The sequence below is a fragment of the Macaca nemestrina genome, chromosome 18 (genome assembly GCF_043159975.1).
Source record: "Macaca nemestrina isolate mMacNem1 chromosome 18, mMacNem.hap1, whole genome shotgun sequence".
Taxonomy (NCBI): domain Eukaryota; kingdom Metazoa; phylum Chordata; class Mammalia; order Primates; family Cercopithecidae; genus Macaca; species Macaca nemestrina.
The window spans coordinates 57,490,852-57,510,230 of record NC_092142.1 but is presented as its reverse complement, the minus strand read 5'-3'; the positions used below and the strand labels follow the sequence as shown (position 1 = coordinate 57,510,230).

Genomic DNA, 19,379 nt, shown 5'->3' with positions numbered 1-19,379 from the left:
GCCCAGGCAGAAGCAATCGACCAAGTCTGCAGATTTAGAGCAGTGGGACACAGCAGGGGAGCGGTAGGTGGGGGCGCCGGAAGTTCTCTTCCCTCCGCTAGTTGCCCAGTAGGGGAACATTACGAAGAAGCTGGAACGCTCGTTGAGCTCCTGGACCCATTTGTACTGGACTGTGTTCATGTGATCCTTAAATATTTATATGAAGTTAAAAACACTTTGCAACACTTTTAGGGGTTTAAAATAAAGGCATCTTGTGCCCGTCGCTCCAGGCCTAAGTCCAGCTCTTTCCTACAGTTTTTTTTCACTATGCAACTCCGTTAATCTTAGTATTTGAAAGAAATGTTAGACAAAAACTTCCAGCACTATCCCCAGCGAGTTATTATAGTCTAGATAATGAACTAATGTGTTGTATTTGGTTAGTATTTTGGTGGAGGTTGGACGGGGTGGGTATATCTAGTGGAGCACTAGACTGCACATTTGCAAAGGTTGTGAGTGTACTTCAGGGTGTCCTAGCTCATCATCAACTGACAATCTCTTTTTATGGCTCTGAATTTAAATCCCTAAAAATGGAAATCCGATTGGTCCAGTTTATCGATTGGTCCAGGCAGACCACATGGCCACAGATCGCCAGCCACCCTATAGATGGGGGTGCCTGTGTTGGGTGCGATCACTATCCAGTGACCAGGGGAAGGACCATGGTCGCATAGTATCAAGTTTGATGGCTGTCCTCAGCCAGGGCTATGGGTGGTAGCAGATTGTTGAGAGATGCGCTACAGAACTTACTTCGTCTAGAAGAGCATTTCTGCGGCTACTGGAGTCGGGAGTAAAGGGTGTGTGGGAAGGGGGGTGTGTATTAATCGTGGATTTTAGTTTCTGTTTTCTGTATTTTATGATGAGTTGACATCTTGGGGCCTTGGGGACCTGGGGAAGAATTGCCCCTCCAGAGTTAGCTAATTCCTAGAGATAGCAAACAACTTGCTTGTGAACACCCCTTTCATATACAAACCAACCAACCCAAGCCTATATCCCCACACCACCTTTATCCATCTCACACACCAATATTTTCCCTGCCCCAAGTCACTGTAATAAATCACCCCATGGCCAAGTACCAGACAACTAAAATTCACCCCTATATCCCAGATCTCGCCAACATTATTCAAACTATTCCATCCTAAGCTTGCTCAGACTTCCTTTCCCTGCCTCGCCCATTGCTTCCCATGGCAATAAAGGCTCTGGGCTTTCTCCTTGCTCCCTCTACTTCCTCATTGACCCTAATACTTTCTCGTGTGGTCATAGGCACAGCCCCTTCTCTTGAGAACTATAATAAAACTTTCTTTCTTTTTTATTATTTTTTAATAATAAAACTTTAAAAGGCATTGGCCACTAATTCATTGATTGTCATCACCCAGTCACCTTTATAAATGAAATTCAGAGGACAATGAAAACAAGGTAGAGTGGGGTGGAAAGGCATGGCCAAACTGGAAAGTCTTGGTACCATTCTAAGGAGTTAGGCCATTCCATAGAAAATGGGAGGAAAATGCAAGGTTTGGGGGCAAATAATAACATAAATCCGAGCTTCAGGAAGAGAATTCCAGCAGTAGATAGAGAGAGGTTAGATGCTTGGAAGCTGTTCAGTGGGCAGTATTTGGCAACCAATTGGATACAGGAAGTGAAGTATAGAGAGTAGTCAGAGATTCAGGTTTTGAACCTGGTTGACCAGGTGGATGGACATGTCATGAATAGATACACAGAACACAGGAACAGGGGCAGTTGGAGGGAAAGGATGAGTTCAGTTTGGGACACATGGTGTCCAGGAGCTACTAGACAGGAAGGTCTGCAGCCCAATGGAGAAAGCAGCCTAGAAGCTTTAGAGAGAAGGTGCATTGAGAGGCAGTTATATGAAGGATTTTTTCCTTTTTCATATTTTAAATGTTCGGTTTGTGATACAGTCCAATGTAAAAATAAACAATCTGCAGTGATAATTAAAATTTCTCTGATGACATGGATATATGGTACTGGATGTAGTTTGAGATAGAAATATAATTTGGCTAATTGAAGGCAATGTTATTTACTGCCAAGGACAGTAAGCTATTTTTTTATGCTGATATAATTAAGATAGATGCATACTGATTTATTGATGCCAAAGAAAGGCATTATCTTTGTACAAAGACTAGAATACTGGCTCCAAACTCAAATACCACTATTATTTTAATAATAAAGTAATAGGCCAATGTTTAACATAAAATCAGATTGCCTTATTTGTCTTATTTAATGTCATCATGAAACTATTATTGTGTATATATTGTTACTCTATTTAAACTGTCCTTTTCCTGAACTAATAAACAAGTGAATAAATCAGAAAAAGGTGAAATTAATGAATATTTGAGCTTATGATGCTGAACTGCATCAATTCATTTGACAAAAGTGGCATGTGGTTTTCAAGCACAGATATGTGTTAATAGCTTAAATCCTAAGAGCCAGTAGTATTTCTGTTCTCTGAGAAAGCTGATACTGATAATATTCAGAGTATATTTGGTATATTTACAATATACAAAATATCAGTATTCTGAAAAGTATCTGCTGGATCCTTGAAAATAGAGTATTTTTTTTTTTCATTATAATCCTTTCAAGATTTCAGAATCATAGAACTGCAGTGTTTTACAACTTAGAACAAGTGTTTTGGTGAACAGGGCAGGGGCCACTTTAGCTTTTATGACTTGCCCTTAAAAGTCATAGCCTCCAAAGAACACACAGGCTTTAGATGAGCAAAACCTCAAGCAGCTTTTCCATCTGTTCTTTTGAATACCAGTGCTTTCTAAATTTCTTTCTTGAGTGAGGAGGTTGTGGTGCCAGTGACAGAAATGCAAATCTGGGGGTGGGGGGAAAAAGGAGAAACATGAAAAACTGTACACATGGTTCATTGAAAGAAAACGAAAGAAAAAAGAAATGTATTGGGCACCATCCTTCCAGTTACCTGCTCAGGCCAAAATTTTGGGATTTTTCTTGATCTCCTCTCCTAACCCTTACACTTTGTAGTGGCCCATCAGCTAACTGGCCTATCAGCAAATGTTGACTTAACATTCATATTTCTAGAATCTGACCATTTCTTATCATTCTGGTTTAAGTCACCATCACCTCTTTCTTGGATTTTTGCATTAGCTCTCTAGTCTCCTTGCTTCTGCCCATGACCTCCCTGTTGTTCCTTAAGCATCCCAGATACATTTGGTCCTCAGTGCTTTGCATTGTCTGTTCCACTACCTGAATTGTGTTTCTCTAGGATTTTCACATGGCTTGTCCCTTTCAGTTCTTCACTCAAAAGTCACTGTCGCGATGAGGTCTTCCCTGGCCACTCTATCTAAAATTTTAACTATTTAACAACAGTTTTAACTCACACACTTGATATCCCCTGCTGTGGTTTGACAGTATGCCCCAAAATTCATGCGTTGGAAATGTAATCCCCGAAACAACGATGTTGGGATGTGAGGCCTAATTGTAAGTGTTTACATCATGAGGGTTCTACCCTCAAGAATGGATTAATGCCATTATAAAAAGGGGTTGGGGGAGTGGGTTCTCTACACATGCCATGTGAGAACACAGAATTTGTCCCCCTGTTGGCCCTTCTGACTTCCACCATGTGAGGACAGCAAGAAGGCCCTCATCAGATGCTGGTGCCTTGATCTTGGACTTCACAGCCTCCAGAATTATGAGAGAATAAATTTCTGTTATTTAGAAATTACCCAGTCTCAGCTATTACAGCAGCACAGAATGGACTGACACCCCCCTTTCCCTTCAGCACTGATCAGTCTCTAACTATATATTTTACTTATCTTGTTTATTTTACTTTATTATTTTTCTTTTGAGAAGGAGTTTTGCTCTTGTTGCCCAGGCTGGAGTGCAACGGCACAATCTCTGCTCACTGCAACCTCCACCTCCCAGGTTCAAGTGATTCTCCTGCCTCAGCCTCCTGAGCAGCTGGGATTACAGGCATCTGCCACCACACCCAGCTAACTTTCGTATTTTTAGTAGAGACGGGGTTTCACATCTTGGCCAGGCTGGTCTTGAACTCCTGACCTCAAATGATCTGCCCGCTGAGGCCTCTCAAAGTGTTGGCACTACAGGCATGAGTCACCTTGCCCGGCCATTTATCTAGTTTATTGTCTGTCACCCCTACTAGAACATTAACTCCATGAGGGTGGGGATATTTTTTAGTTTCTTTTTCAGTGCTATATCACTGCTGCCTAGTGTGTATTGGGCACTTTGTAAATATTTATTGAGTGATTTAGTGTCTCTTTATTTAGAGCAGTAATACTAAATTTCCTTTAAAACATCAAGTAAAAGTTTTAAGTAAATAATAGTACAGATGATATGTAGATATTACAGTGGTTACAAAATGTAGCAGTAAAACACTGAAAATACTAAGTTAAAGTGGTTAAAAAATAAATTGCCGGGCTGGGCGCGGTGGCTCATGCCTGTAATTCCAGCACTTTGGGAGGCCGAGGCAGGAGGATCATGAGGTCAGGAGTTCGAGATCAGCCTGGCCAGCCTGGTGAAACCCCATCTCTACTGAAAACACAAAAACTTAGCCAGGCATGGTGGTACACACCTGTAGTCCCAGCTACTTGGGAGGCTGAGGCAGGAGAATTGCTAGAACCTGGCAGGTGGAGGTTGCAGTGAGCCGAGATTGTGCCACTGCACTCCAGCCTGGTGGATAGAGGGAGACTCTGTCTCAAAAAAAAAAAAAAATTGTTTGCCAAGGTACATGCTAGTCACAATATAATTCTGTAGATCCATGAGCTTAAGTCATTAATATCATGATGAAAGTTCATTGATTGGGCTCCAGTAATGTAGATTTTGTTGAGTTTTGGTAGAACTGCACTGAATTTTACCTTTATATCAACTGTAAAAAAGGAATGCTTAAGCAAATACAATTTTAAATGGCCTAGTTCCCTACTTATGAAGCATTTCTAGCAGCCGTTTCTAGTCAATTGCTGTGTTACTTCAGGAAGCCAACAGGCCTGAGTAGGGTCCAATTTTTACCACTTCAATTGGCTTTGTAACCGTGGGTGAGTTACCTCTCAGAAGCTTCTGTATCTGTAAAATGGAGATAATGATAGTAGTTCACAGAGTTGTGGTGCGGGTAGGACAAATAAGCTAAAACCCAGTTGGCCCTCAAACAATGAGAAGGTCAGGGCACTGACCCCTACGCAGTCAAAAATCTACATATAACATTTTAAATTTAAAAAATTATTTTTGAAATTTTTATTGAGGTGGGATCTTGCTATGTTGCCCAGGTTGGTCTTGAACTCCTGGTCTCAAGCAGTCCTCCTACCTCAGCCTCCCAAAGTGCTGGGATTATAGGTGTGAGCCACTGGCTTACATATAACTTTTGACTTCCCAAAAACTTAGCTACTACTAGTCTGCTGTTGACCAGAAGCCTTATTGATAACAGTTCATAACAGATATTTTATGTTATATGTATTATATACAGAAGCCTTATTGAACAGTTAACAGATATTTTGCGTATTATATGTATTATATACTGTATTCTTATAATAAAGTAAGCCAAATAAAAGAAAATGTTAAGAAAACCATAAGGAAGAGAAAATACATTTACTATTCATTGAGTGGAAGTGAGTCATGATAAAGGCCTTCATCCTTGTCATCTTCATGTTGTGCAGACTGAGGAGGAGGAGGAAGAGGAAGGGCTGGTCTTGCTATCTCAGGGGTAGCCAAGGTGGAAGAAGTGGAGGGCTTGCAAGGGGAGGTAGGAGAGTCAGACACACACAGTATACATTTTTTTTTTTAAATTTTGAGATGGAGTCTCGCTCTGTTGTGCAGGCTGGAGTGCAGTGACATGACCTCGGCTCACTGTAACCTCCGCCTTCTGGGTTCAAGTGATTCTCTGGCCTCAGCCTCCTGGGTAGCTGGGATTACAGGCACAGGCCACCACGCCTGGCTAGTTTTTGTATTTTTAGTAGAGATGAGGTTTTGCCATTTTGGTAAGGCTGGTCTCGAACTCCTAACCCTGTAGTCCGCCCACCTTGGCCTCCCAAAATGTTGGGATTACAGGTGTGAGCCACCATGCCCAGTCCATGGTATAACTTTTACTGAAAAAAGCATCACGTATAAGTGGGGACTCATGCAGTTCAAACCAACCCATGTTATTCAAGGGTCAGCTGTATACAAAGCACTGAGCTCAGGGCCTAGCCCACAATAAGAGCTCAATAAATGTCTTTCTTATCATCATTATTCATGTTTGTCTAGTGCTGCGTCCTCAGCACCTCAGAGAATACCTGGGACATAGCAAGCACTCCATGAACATTTGTCAAATGGCTGTCGTTATTGATGATCATCTGTTAAATAGCTGTCATTATTGATGATCATCCTTGGTCTAGGCTTGGCTACACTTGTCTCCCCTTCAGTTCCAGTTACCAAATATATTTGAAGGTGATAAAGTATTGTTCTCCAACTTTTTCCTGCAAAAAATCAGGTAGAATTTATCTCCTACGAGATCAAATTATTACAGTTATTTGTGTTTTGGAATTACAGTACCATGTTTGAAATCTTACTATGTAAGATTAATAGATCTGAATCATTGGAGTTCATTTTTACATAATTTAGATGTTCTTTTGGTTGAGCTATTTCTTGAGCACTGCTCCAAAACGCCTTCCATGAGATCAAAATAAATTGATGGGCATGATGCGACCTTGTGTGTGGGTAGCACCAATTTTAGATTCTTCCCACAGTCTTCAGCAGCACTAACAGAAATTGTTAACCCGTCTTATATATTGAGAGATATTGCATGTGCGTGTATGTGCGTGTGTGTGTGTGTCCCTCTTAACTTGCAAAGAAGAAGCTATTGCATCATTATAAGAGAGGTACCTGTTAATTCAACTTCATCAGGCAGGGCTGGTTTCTCCGAGGCCTCTCTCCTTGCATGCAGATGGCTGTCATCTCGCTATGTGCTCACATGGCTATTCCTCTGTGTGCATGCATCCTTGGAGTCTTTCTCTTATAAGACACCAGTCATACTGGATTGGAGCTCCACCCTTAGGATCTCATTTAACCTTAATTACCATTTTGAAGCACTCTGTCTCCAAATTTAGTCACATTAAAGGTTAGGGCTTCAAACTGCAAGTGTTGAGGGGACACAAAACACAGTCCATAACAATCTGGTCTCTATCTTCATGTTCTGAAACTTTTTTAAAGTTTATTTTTGAATTTTTAATTGATAAATAATAATGATATATACACACACACATATATACATATACATATATATGTATAGTACAATGTGATGACTTGATACATGTGATATTCCTTCATCATTGCCCTGAGATATAGTTTCCCAAGAGTAAAGGTTGGCTAGAGACATCTGACTGAACACAAGCCCACACACTATCTCCCTACTTCCTGCCTCAAATCTCCTTACGCAGTACATTCTGTCTCTCAGTGGGCATTTGATATGTACATATGAAACCCACAAAAACAGGAACACAATAAAGAGGGCCACCAGAAGACCGGAAGGATACAGGAATTCCTGGAGGATAGAAAGCAGACAGGATCCGACTGACAGCAAACCTGGAGCAAAGACGAACACAGCTTAACCAAAGGTAGGCAAATGACTACCAAGGAAGTGGGAGCTAGTTTAGGGATATTCCCGGCTTAGTCAACAGATACCTGGAGCAGGAGCAGGTGCTGGCACAAGAGATGGAAGAGCTGTATTCACAAGAGTCAGGTCAGGACTTGATTCCGTGGTACAAACTAAAATGGGAAGGATACCATGATGATTAGAACAGCCCCTGTACTAGAATGACATGAATTGTGAGGCATTTTGCATTTTTCGTAGTACCACCCCACAAATCTCATGCAAATCACAAAGATCACAAAGATGAAAATGTACATTTTTACAATGGAGAGATCTGGGGTCACCACTCTATGAAAATGATGAGACCTAACCTGTTAATACAGGATGACCTGACATGATGTACCTATAGATATCATGCAGTATGTATACTGAATCACCTATGAATTATTTGTGCCTAAATATTTAACCTGAATCCAATTAAGCATCAAAACCTAATTTTACATGGAATATGAAGGTAAGGGAGGGGGATTTGAGAAGTTCAATGTCACCAAGAGGAAACAAGCAGACAAAATCAGATTGTGGAGTATTTTTATAAGGACAATGCTTGTAAAATATTATCTCAGGGAATATGTCTCTAAGACCCTTGTTAATGACCTCAGAAAGATGTAGGATGGTGCTTTGTGCTCTCTTAGTTACACAAAGAGCTAAGAATCTAAAGGGCATGCCTCCTAGCACCTCTCAGCTAGACAGCAATGCTTCGAGGACTCCTGAGGGTGTAGTTGCACAGCAGATTCACAGGGAGCCCAAGAAGGGCAGACCTCAAAGAGCCTGGCCTGATGTCACATTGGGATGAGACTTTGGCGGAGTCTTGGAAAGCGGTGCCTGTTTTGCATGTGAGAGAGAAGCAAATTATTTGTGGCCAGAGGGCAGACCATGGCAGTTTTAAAAACAGGCTGGATATGGTGGCTCATGCCTAATAATCCTAGCACTTTGTGAGGCAGAGGTGGGAGGATTGCTTGAGCCCTGGAGTTCGAGACCAGCCTGGGCAACATGGTGAGATCCTGCCTCTACAAAAAATCCAAAAATTAGCCGGGCATGGTGGTGTGTGTGCCTGTAGTCCCAGCTACTTGGGAGGCTGAGGTGGGAGGATCGCCTGACCCCAGAAGGTTGAGGTTGCAGTGAGCTGTGATTATGCCATTGTGTTCCAGCCTGGGTGACAGAAAAACAACAACAAAAAACCCCAAAATCAAAAATATAGCTGCAAATTCTCTGAATCTGAGTGGGCTTTGTCACAGAGCATAATGGGAGCCACAGCAGAGCCTGATGGAAGTGACATTGTGTGACTCCCGATACTGGATCATAAAAGGTAATGCGGCTCCTGTCCTCTTCCCCAAAACACTCCTCCTCAGAGCCAGGAGTCAGGATGTAAGGAAACTGACCCCTCTGAGTCCATGCTAGTCAGGGAGGCAACATGGACATGCTCTGGTGGGCAGTCTCAGCTAATCACAGCCTTCCTGCCATCCCAACCAAGGTCTCAGACATGAGTGTGCAGAAGCCATCTTGGAGTCTCCAGACCATATCCATATGACAAGTGGATACCACCAAGTGACCTTGTCAATGTCATGCGAAAAAGAGGAATTGCTTGACTGGGCTCTGCCTGAATTCACAATTGACAAAATTGTAAAATACAATAAAATAATCGTTTGAGGCCAGTGAAGTTTTGGAGTGTTTTTTTTCTTAAATCTTTATATAGACTTGGCTGGGCATGGTGGCTCACGCCTGTAATCCCAGCACTTTGGGAGGCCGAGGTGGACGGATCATGAAGTCAGGAGATTGAGACCATCCTGGCTAACATGGTGAAACCCCGTCTCTACTAAACATATAAAACATTAGCTGGGCGTGGTGGCGGGTGCCTGTAGTCCCAGCTACTTGGGAGGCTGAGGCAGGAGAATGGCGTGAACCCAGGAGGCAGAGCTTGCAGTGAGCCGAGATTGCACCACTGCACTCCAACCTGGGTGACAGAGCGAGACTCCATCTCAAAAAAACAAAAAACAAAAAATCTTTATATAGACTTCTAGAACAGAATTTGGCTCTCCAAAAACTCAATGTCATGGATGAGGGATGGGGAAAATGGGGTGGGGGTGTCTGTTTAAAGTGCTATAACAATCAAATGCAAGGATTTGGCCTTGATTGGCTTCTAGTTCAAAAAAGTAGATTACGGGTACTTTGCGGACAACGGAGGAGACTTGCACACAGACCATTACACAATATTTTTAGGAAATTGTTAATTGCGTATTAGTCTGTTTTTGCACTGCCATTAAGAACTTCCCTGATACTGGATAATTTATAAAGGAAAGAGATTTAATTGACTCACAGTTCTGCATGGCTGAGGAGGCCTCAGGAAACTTACAATCATGGCAGAAGGGGAAGCAGTCACCTTCTTAACTAGGCGGCAGGAGGGAGAAGAGAGAAGAAAAAACTGCCACTTTTCAAACCATCAAATCTTGTGAGAACTCACTCACTATCATGAGAACAGCATGGGGAAACCACTCCATGATCCAATCACCTCCCTCCTTCAACATGTGGGGATTACAATTCACGATGAAATTTGGGTGGGGACATAGAGCCAAACCATATCATCGTGTTAGATATGATCACAGTTTTTTCATTATATAGAAAAATGTCTATTTGTAGGAGATACTGGTATATAGGTCAAGTGTCATTACGATTGCAACTTACTTTACAATAGATCAGCAAAACAATTATATACACATACACATACACGAAGCAAATATAGCAAAAAGCTAACAACTGTCTGAATCTAGGTACTAAGTATATGCATATTCATTATGCCAGCCTTTCAACTTTTCTGTGGGTGAAGATTTTCATAATAAAAAGCTGAGAAAAAAAGATCAGAGAAAATTAACTTATAAAAATGTTTCCAATTTCAGTAGTCATGAAGACAATGTAAATTAAAACCCAAATGCAATACCACCCACCAGAATGGCTAAAATGAAAAGGACGGAAAAGCGTTGGCAAGGCTGTGAATCAAGTGGAACCTCCTCACAGAAGTGTAAAATGGTCCAGCCACTGTGGAAAACTGTTGGCTGTGGCTACTAAAGCCAACATATGTAAACACATTGCATCATTATTATAGAGGTAACTTGTTAATCCAAGTTTTCTTTTTCTGTGTTTTCAATCCCACAGGCCCAGGGATCAACATCAAGCAAAGATGTGGGGTTGTGCAAGTTCAGGACAAAGCATCTCTCCTTTCAAACCAGTCCCTCTTTTTGCTTTGCATTTCCTGGTGAATGGCACCACCATCTACCCAACGACCTGTGTCTTCATGAGACTGATGCGCTGCCTACTGTACTAAAGCGGCAATTAACCTGTATCTTTATATGGCAAGTAACATAAAAATCCAATTTGAACTGGCTTAAAGAATAAAGGGGTTTCTAGGCTTTATAACACGAGAGTCAAGGACTTCATGGTTGGTTGATCCAATAGCCCAAGGATACCACTGGGGATCTATTCTTGCTTTGGTCTGCTACGGTCAGCTCTAGTCTATGGCCCATTTTCCTGGGGCCTGGAGTCACAAGATGGTTTCCAAATAAGTCAGGTCTATCCACCTCCCTGTTCTTGTCAAGTGGGAAAGGGCACTTCAGTCCCGGTATTCCAATCAAGAGTTCTGGCATTCACTGATTGGCAGGTTTAGATCACACTGTCACTCTTGAACCAAAAACTACAGTGAGAGCCATGGAATGTGCTAATTAATGTAAGTCAGTCCAGGCCCACCTCTAAAGCCAAGATAGAGTTCAGTTTCTCCAAAGCACATGGGCTGTACAACAAGAGAGATTGGGAGATCGTGTTGAGTGACAATCTGGAAGCTCTTAGGAAGAAGGAAGCTGGGTAGAAAACAAATAAATGTTCATTGCAGTTACTACCTGCAATGAACAAATAAATGTTCATTTCAATTACTAGATGCAATTCAGGAGCCTGGGAAGAATTTGGTATTTCTTACTTTCTTACCTCCCCACATCCAACCAGTCAACAAATTCTGCTGACTTTACCTTCTTGTTATTATATTATTGACCCAGCTGCCTTTGTTCAAGCCATCATCATTTCTCACCCATACGCTTAAAATGCCTCCTAGTTGGTGTCCTTGCCTCTACTGTCTCCTTACTCTGGAGTTCCTTTGGACTACTCCAATAGTGATCTTCCTGCTCCCAAGTTCTGATCCCATTACTCCCCTGCTTATGACCCAAATGGCTTCCCACTGGTTACAGAATAAATTCTAAAGCCTGGATAAGTCACTTCCTGGAGGTCATGTCTTTCATGTTATGTGTATTAGTCTGCTAGAGTCACAACAACGTATCACAGATTGAGTGGTTTAATAACAGAAATTAGTTTTCTCACAGTTCTGGAGGCTGGAAGCCCAATATCAAAGTGTCCACAGGGTTAATTTCTGGTGAGGCCTCTCACCTTGGCTTGCAGATGGCCACTTCTAGCTCTGTCCTCACATGGCCTTTCCTCTGTGCACACTCATTCATGGTGTCTCTTTCTCTTCTTATAAGACACCAGTCACATTGGATTAGGGCTCCACCCTTATGATGTCATTTAACCTTAATTACCTTTTTAAGGATGCTGTCTCCAAATATAGTCATTGGGAATTAGGGCTTCAAACTATGAATTTGGGGAAAACGTAATACAATCCACAATAACCTGGTTTCTATCTTTATCCTCTGATATTTATTTTTTAATTTAATTTAAATTAAATTAAATTACATTTTTTTTTTTAGACGGAGTCTCACTCCATCACCAAGGCTGGAGTGCAGTGGTGCAATCTCTGCTCACTGCAATCTCCGCCTCCCAGGTTCAAGCAATTCTCCTGCCTCAGCCTCCCAAGTAGCTGGGACTACAGGTGCATGTCACCACATCCAGCTAATTTTTTTTTTTTTTGTATTTTTAGTAGAGACAGGGTTTCACCATGTTGGCCGGGCTGGTCTTGAACTCCTGACCTCAAATGATCCACCCACCATGGCCTCCCAAAGTGCTGGGATTACAGGCATGAGCCACCGCACCTGGCCCTTTTTAAAATTTTTAATTGACAAATAATAATGATATATATTTAGGAGATACAATGTAATGATTTGATACATATGACACTTCCTCATTTCTGCCCTGGGATATAGTTTCCCAAGAGCAAAGGTTGTCCAGAGATGTCTGACTGAACACAGCACACACACTACCTCCCTACTTCCTGCCTCAAATCTCCTTACACAACACATTCTGTCTCTCTGTATTTCCTACGTACACATGAAACCCATAAAAACACATGAACACAATAAAGAGGGCCACCAGAAGACCAGAAGAATACAGGAATTTCTGGAGGATAGAAAGCAGGTGAAATCTGAATGACAACAAATCTGGAGAAAAGACGAACACGGCTTAACCAAAGGTAGCAAAAATGACCACCAAGGAAGTGAGAGCAATTTAGGGATATTCTAAGCCTAAGTCAACAGATATCTGGAGCAGGAGCAGGTGCTGGCACAAGAGATGGAAGAGCTGTATTTGAAGCTGTCCTCGCAGGGTTAACAAGAATTCTGGGCAGAAATATAGTTATAATTAAGCAGTAGTCAGACTGCAATTTGACCCACTTCCTTGTAACCAAAATTCATGTAGCACTAGATATTGACCATTTGTATCCCCATTGTTTCTATAGATGGGATTTCTGATGTTAGAATCATAATGGTTTTGTGTAAGAACGGCTTAAGCCAATCCTTAATTCTAGCGGAGTAGCTGATGTCAACCATTTTAAAGATCCCACAGAGGAACCAAATCAATGTACAGATGTAGTTTCTTTATCTCCCTATCCCATGACGTCACCCTGGACTTGTTGACCAATCAACCGTCTTCACACTTTGGCCCATTCCAAAACCCTTAACATCCCTAGCCCCAGACTCCTCAGGGAGACAGATTTGGGATTTTCTCCTGTCTTATTATTTGGCGGCCTTATGATTAAACCTCTTTCTCTGCTGCCTTAGCATATTGACTTGCCACATGCATCAGGCAAAGAACCAATTACAGTTACAAATTCGTGAGAGCCAGGGCAGGACGTGCTTCCATAGCACAGACTAAAATTGGAAGTATGTCAAGATGATTAACATGGTCCCCGCACAAGGATGACATGAATTTTTGCAGCATTTCATATTTTTCCTAGTATCACCCCACAAATTCCATGAAAATTACAAGGAAGAAAATGTACATTTTTACAATGGAGAGGCCTGGGGATCACCACCATATGCAAGTGATGGAACCTAACATACTAACAATAGGACAACCTGACATGATATACCTATAGATATCATGCAGTATAGTATAATGTATTCAAAATCACCTACAAAGTATTATTGCCAAAATATTCAACCTTAATCAAATCAAGCCTCTAGACCCAATTTTGCAGGAAATACGGAGTTGAGGGAAGGGGATTTGGAAAAGGTTAAATGACACCAAGAGAAAACAAGCAGACAAAATCAGAATGGGGAACATTCTACAAGAGTAATACTAGGAAAACAGTCTCAGGAAATGCAGTGCATAACTGTAAGATCCTGTTAATGGCCTCAGAAAGACTTAAAATGGTGCTTTTTGTGTCTCCTCTTAGTTATACCCCAAATTCCTGAAGAATCCAAAGGGCATGCCTCTTAGCCCATGTCAGCTAGACAATAATACTTCTAAGACTTCTACAGCAGCTTCACGGGGAGCCCACGATAAAGAAGAGCGGATCTCAAACAGTCCGAGCCAGGTGCCCTAATGGAATGAAAGTCTGGAGGAATCTTGGAAAAGGGTGTGTGTTTTGCATGTGAGAAAAGGGCACATTATTTGTGACTGAAGAACAGATCATTGCAGCTTTAAAAACGTAGCTGCAAATTCTTTGCATCTGGATGGGCTTTGTGACTGCTTCAAACAACAGAGCCTGATGGAAGTGACGCTGTGTGACTCCTGCTACTGGGTCATAAAAGGTAGTGTGGCTCCTGTTCTGATCTCCAAAACACTCGTCCTCAGAGCCAGGAGTCAAGATGTAAGGAAACTGACCATTTTGAGTCCATGCTAGCCAGAGAGGCTACATGGACATGCTCCGGTTGGCAGTCCCAGCTGATCACAGCCTTCCTGCCATCCCAACCAAGGTCTTGGACATGAGTATGCAGAAGCCATCTTGGAACCTCCAGACCAGTCCATATAACAAGTGGATACCACCAAGTGACCTTGTCAATGGCATGTGAAAAAGAAGAATCACTTGACTGAGCCCTGCCTGATTATGATTGACAAAATTATAAAATATAATAAAATAATTGTTTTAAGCCGCTAAGGTTTTGGGGTTTTTAAAAAATTTTTATATAGATAACTGGAACAGAATTTGGCTCTCCAAAAAAATCAATGTCGTGGGTGAGAGGTGGGGAAGATGAGGGATCTGTTTAAAGTGCTATAACAATCAAAATGCAAGGATTTGGCCTTGATTGGCTTCTGGTTCAAAAAAGTAGATTACGGGTACTTTAAGGACAACTGGGGAGACTTGCACACAGACCATTACACAGTATTTTTAGGAAATTATTGTTAATTGTGTTATATATGATCATGGTTTTATGGTTATGTAGAAAAATATCTATTTCTAGGAGATACTGGTGTAATTATGAGTCAAGTGTCATTATGATTGCAACTTCCTCTACAATGGATCAGCAAAACAATTATGTGTATGTGTATATATATGCATATACACACACACGAAGCAAATATAGCAAAAGGCTAACAATTGTTTAAATCTAGGTACTAAGTATATGCATGTTCATTATGCCAGCCTTTCAACTTTTCTGTGTTTTAAGATTTTCATAATAAAAAGCTGAGAAAAAAAGAGCATAGAAAATTTAACTCATAAAAATGTCTCCAACTTCATTAGTCATGAAGAAAATTTAAATTAAAACCCAAATGCAATACCACCCACCAGAATGGCTAAAATGAAAAGGACAGAAAAGCGTTGGCAAGGCTGTGAATCAAGTGGAACACCCTCGCAGAAGTGTAAAATGGTCCAATCACTGTAGAAAACTGTTGGCCCTATCTTCTAAAGCCAACATGTAGCTACCCTATGACCCAACAATTCCTGTTCCAAAAGAAGTCCATACATATGTTCATCAAAACATATGAGTAAGTACTACTAACAATAGCCTCAAGCTGCAAACTACCCAAATGTACATCAACAGGAAAAGGAATAGATAAATGTTTGTTCATAAAATGGAATGCTATACATCAACAAGCATGAAGAAACCACAACTACACAGAACAAGGTGGATTAATCTCACAAACATGCTATGTGAAAGAAGTCAGATATGAAAGAGTATGAATCCATTGATAATCTTTTAATAGAGATAATATTTTAATCAAATAATATTTAATAAATCTACCGTAATAGATGTTAGGACAATGATTACCCTTGGAGGTACAGTGACTGGAAGGGGATGCAAGGCCCCTAGTTGTTCTGTTTCTTGATCTTGGTGCTCGTTATAAGGATGTGTTAACTTTGAGCAACTTTCTGATATATGCTACATTTTAATACAAAGTTAAGAAAAATAAAAGAAAAAGATCTTTTCCCACATATGCTGACTCAGAAGCTGGCATTACCTTCCCCACCCCCACCACCAGGATAAAGCCTTGAGTAGAGCTCTCTGAAACAGGACTTCTGAAACTGGGACCAAAAAGGAGGGAGGTATTTCAGGTAAGTTACAATGACCCTGAGAGTTCCTCTCACTCAGAAGGCAAACATATTATCCTTTCCTAACTTTGTAGTCTGTCATTAGGAGACCCAAGATTTACTTTTGAACTAAAAAACAGATAAATGATAGATGGACTGATATAGACAGATATTCAATTACAACTTCCAATTATAAGTATTAATAGATACTTAAGAATCATCAGCAGTTTGGGAAACACAATACACACACAAAACATCAAACTCAACAAACAGAAAAATGAGTACCCAAAACACAGAATTCATACAGCAATCAAAAGACTTTAAAATAATTATAATTAATATTATCAGAAAGAAGAAACTGCTAATAAATAAACCACTCTGTTTTTGGAAATTAAAAAATATTATCATTACCATAAAATAAACCCTCCACAACTTAATAGGTAGGGCACATAGCAGAATAGACTCAATTGAAAATGAGCTAAAAGATCAAGTTGAGGGATTTTCCCACAGTGTCTTACAAAAGTAAAGAATGATAGAGCCTATGACAGAAAAGTTGAGACTTGTTAAATGGATCCAGAAATATCAATGTTCAGTTAATAGGCTAGGAGAGACCGGAGAGAATGGAGAGAAAAAAAGTAATGAAAGAAATAATACAAAAAAATTTCTCCAGACTGAAGAAATAAATTCTTGGATTAAAAGGGCTTACTCAGATCTATGCAGAATAAATGAAAAGAATATCTACACCCAGACACATTATGCTTGCAATTTATAAATTAAAGGATAAAAAGAAAACCCTAAACATTTCCAACCCTAAACATTTCAGAGAGGATGAACAGGTTACTGACAAAAGAACTCTTAAGAATTGAATTGATAGCAGTTTTGTTTGTTTGTTTGTTTGTTTTTGAGACAAGGTCTCACTCTGTGTCACTCAGATTGAAGTGCAGTGGTGTGACCTCGGCTCACTGCAACCTCTACTTCCTGGGCTCTTAAGCAGTCCTTCCACCTCAGCCTCCTAATTAGCTGGGATCAAAGGTGTGTGCCACCACACCCAGCTAATTTTTTGTATTTTTCATAGAGACAAGGTCTTACTATGTTGCCTAGACTGGTCTCGAATTCCTGAGCTCAAGATCCAACCGCTTGGGCCTCCCAAGGTGCTGGGATTACAGGAGTGAGCTACCACACCTGCCACTGATATCAGATTTCTTATCAGAAACTCAGAATATTAGAAGACAGTGCAACATATTCAAAGTTCTGGGGGAAAATTATTTTGAACTTAGAATTCTATAACCGGTAAAAATAGCAATCAAGTGTGAGGTCAAAATATGGAAATGTTTAAATAGGCCAGCACTCATAAATTTTGTGATCCATAGATTTTCTAGGAATAATTACTCAAGAGAATATTTTATCAAAAAGCATAATTAAAGTGAATCCAAGAAAGGATGATGCAGGCTGCAAATAATGAAACCAAAACCACAGTTCATTTATATTTCTATTCTCAGGACCTGAAACTGTACTAGACACAACACAAGGTCCACACAGCTGGAAAGATGGACTCAAGACCTGGCTGTGCAGGACCGTGCATACTTGCAAGAAGCTGGGACTGAGATCTGTAGGTAAAGGATGGAACTGCATTTTAGTCTATGTATTTCCCCCCAAGTCTTTTTTTTTTATACTTTAAGTTCTGGGGTACATGTGCACAACGTGCAGCTTTGTTACACATGTATACATGTGCCATGTTGGTGTGCTACACCCATTAACTCATCATTTACATTAGGTATATCTCCAAATGCTATCCCTCCCCCCTCCCCCCACCTCATGACAGGCCCCAGTGCGTGATGTTCCCCTTCCTGCATCCTAGTGTTCTCATTGTTCAATTCCCACCTATGAGTGAGAACATGCAGTGTTTGGTTTTTTGTTCTTGCGATAGTTTGCTGAGAATGATGGTTTCCAGCTTTGCCCATGTCCCTACAAAGGACATGAACTCATCCTTTTTTATGGCTGCATAGTATTCCATGGTGTATATGTGCCATATTTTCTTAATCTAGTCTATCATTGATGGACATTTGGGTTAGTTCCAAGTCTTTGCTATTGTGAATAGTTCCACATTAAACATACGTGTGCATGTGTCTTTATAGCAGCATGATTTATAATCCTTTGGGTATATACCTGGTAATGGGATGGTTGGGTCAAATGGTATTTCTAGTTCTAGATCCTAGGAATCTAGGAATCACCACACTGTCTTCCACAATGGCTGAATGGTGGGGCTGAATGTCCTATCAACAGTGTAAAAGTGTTCCTATTTCTCCACATCCTCTCCAGCACCTGTTGTTTCCTGACTTTTTAATGATCACCATTCAAACTGGTGTGAGATGGTATCTCATTGTGGTTTTGATTTGCATTTCGCTGATGGCCAGCGATGACAAGCATTTTTTCATGTGTCTGTTGGCTGCATAAATGTCTTCTTTTGAGAAGTATCCATTCATATCCTTTGCCTACTTTTTGATGGGGTTGTGTTTTTTCTTATAAGTTGGTGTTCTTTGTAGATTCTGGATATTAGCCCTTTGTCAGATGAGTAGATTGCAAAAATTTTCTCCTATTCTGTAGGTTGCCTGCTCACTCTGATGGTAGTTTCTTTTGCTGTGCAGAGGCTCTTTAGTTTAATTAGATCCCATTTGTCAATTTTGACTTCTATTGCCATTGCTTTTGGTGTTTTAGACATGAAGTCCTTACCCATGCCTATGTCCTGAATAGTATTGCCTAGGTTTTCTTCCAGGGTTTTTAAGGTTTTAGGTCTAATATTTAAGTCTTTAATCCATCTCGAATTAATTTTTGTATAAGGTGTAAGGAAGGGATCCAGTTTCAGCTTTCTATATATGGCTAGCAAGTTTTCCCAGCACCATTTATTAAACAGGGAATCTTTTCCCCATTTCTTGTTTTTGTCAGATTTGTCAAAGATCAGATGGCTAGAGACGTGTGGTATTATTTCTGAGAGCTCTGTTCTGTTCTGTTGATCTATATCTCTGTTTTGGTACCAGTACCATGCTGTTTTGG

At 40.7% G+C, this 19,379-nt stretch overlaps 1 long non-coding RNA gene and 2 pseudogenes across 4 annotated transcripts in view; 2 read left to right on the top strand and 1 right to left on the bottom strand.

The window, feature by feature from the left end:
- Nucleotides 1–7,106: 7,106 nt before the first annotated feature.
- The window catches only part of LOC139359890 (uncharacterized), a 52,016-nt gene continuing 39,743 nt past the window's right edge, over nucleotides 7,107–19,379 (bottom strand). For 3 of the 4 annotated variants that reach the window (XR_011616515.1, XR_011616514.1, XR_011616513.1), the window contains 2 exons: nucleotides 7,681–10,033; nucleotides 7,107–7,581 (listed from right to left, as the gene is read on the bottom strand). This is a non-coding gene — a long non-coding RNA (uncharacterized lncRNA). The remainder of the gene's footprint in view (nucleotides 7,582–7,680; nucleotides 10,034–19,379) is intronic. The other variant, XR_011616516.1, reaches the window with a different exon arrangement.
- Nucleotides 7,745–7,844, top strand: LOC112428311 (U6 spliceosomal RNA; annotated as a pseudogene).
- LOC112428307 (U6 spliceosomal RNA) lies at nucleotides 13,705–13,803 on the top strand (annotated as a pseudogene).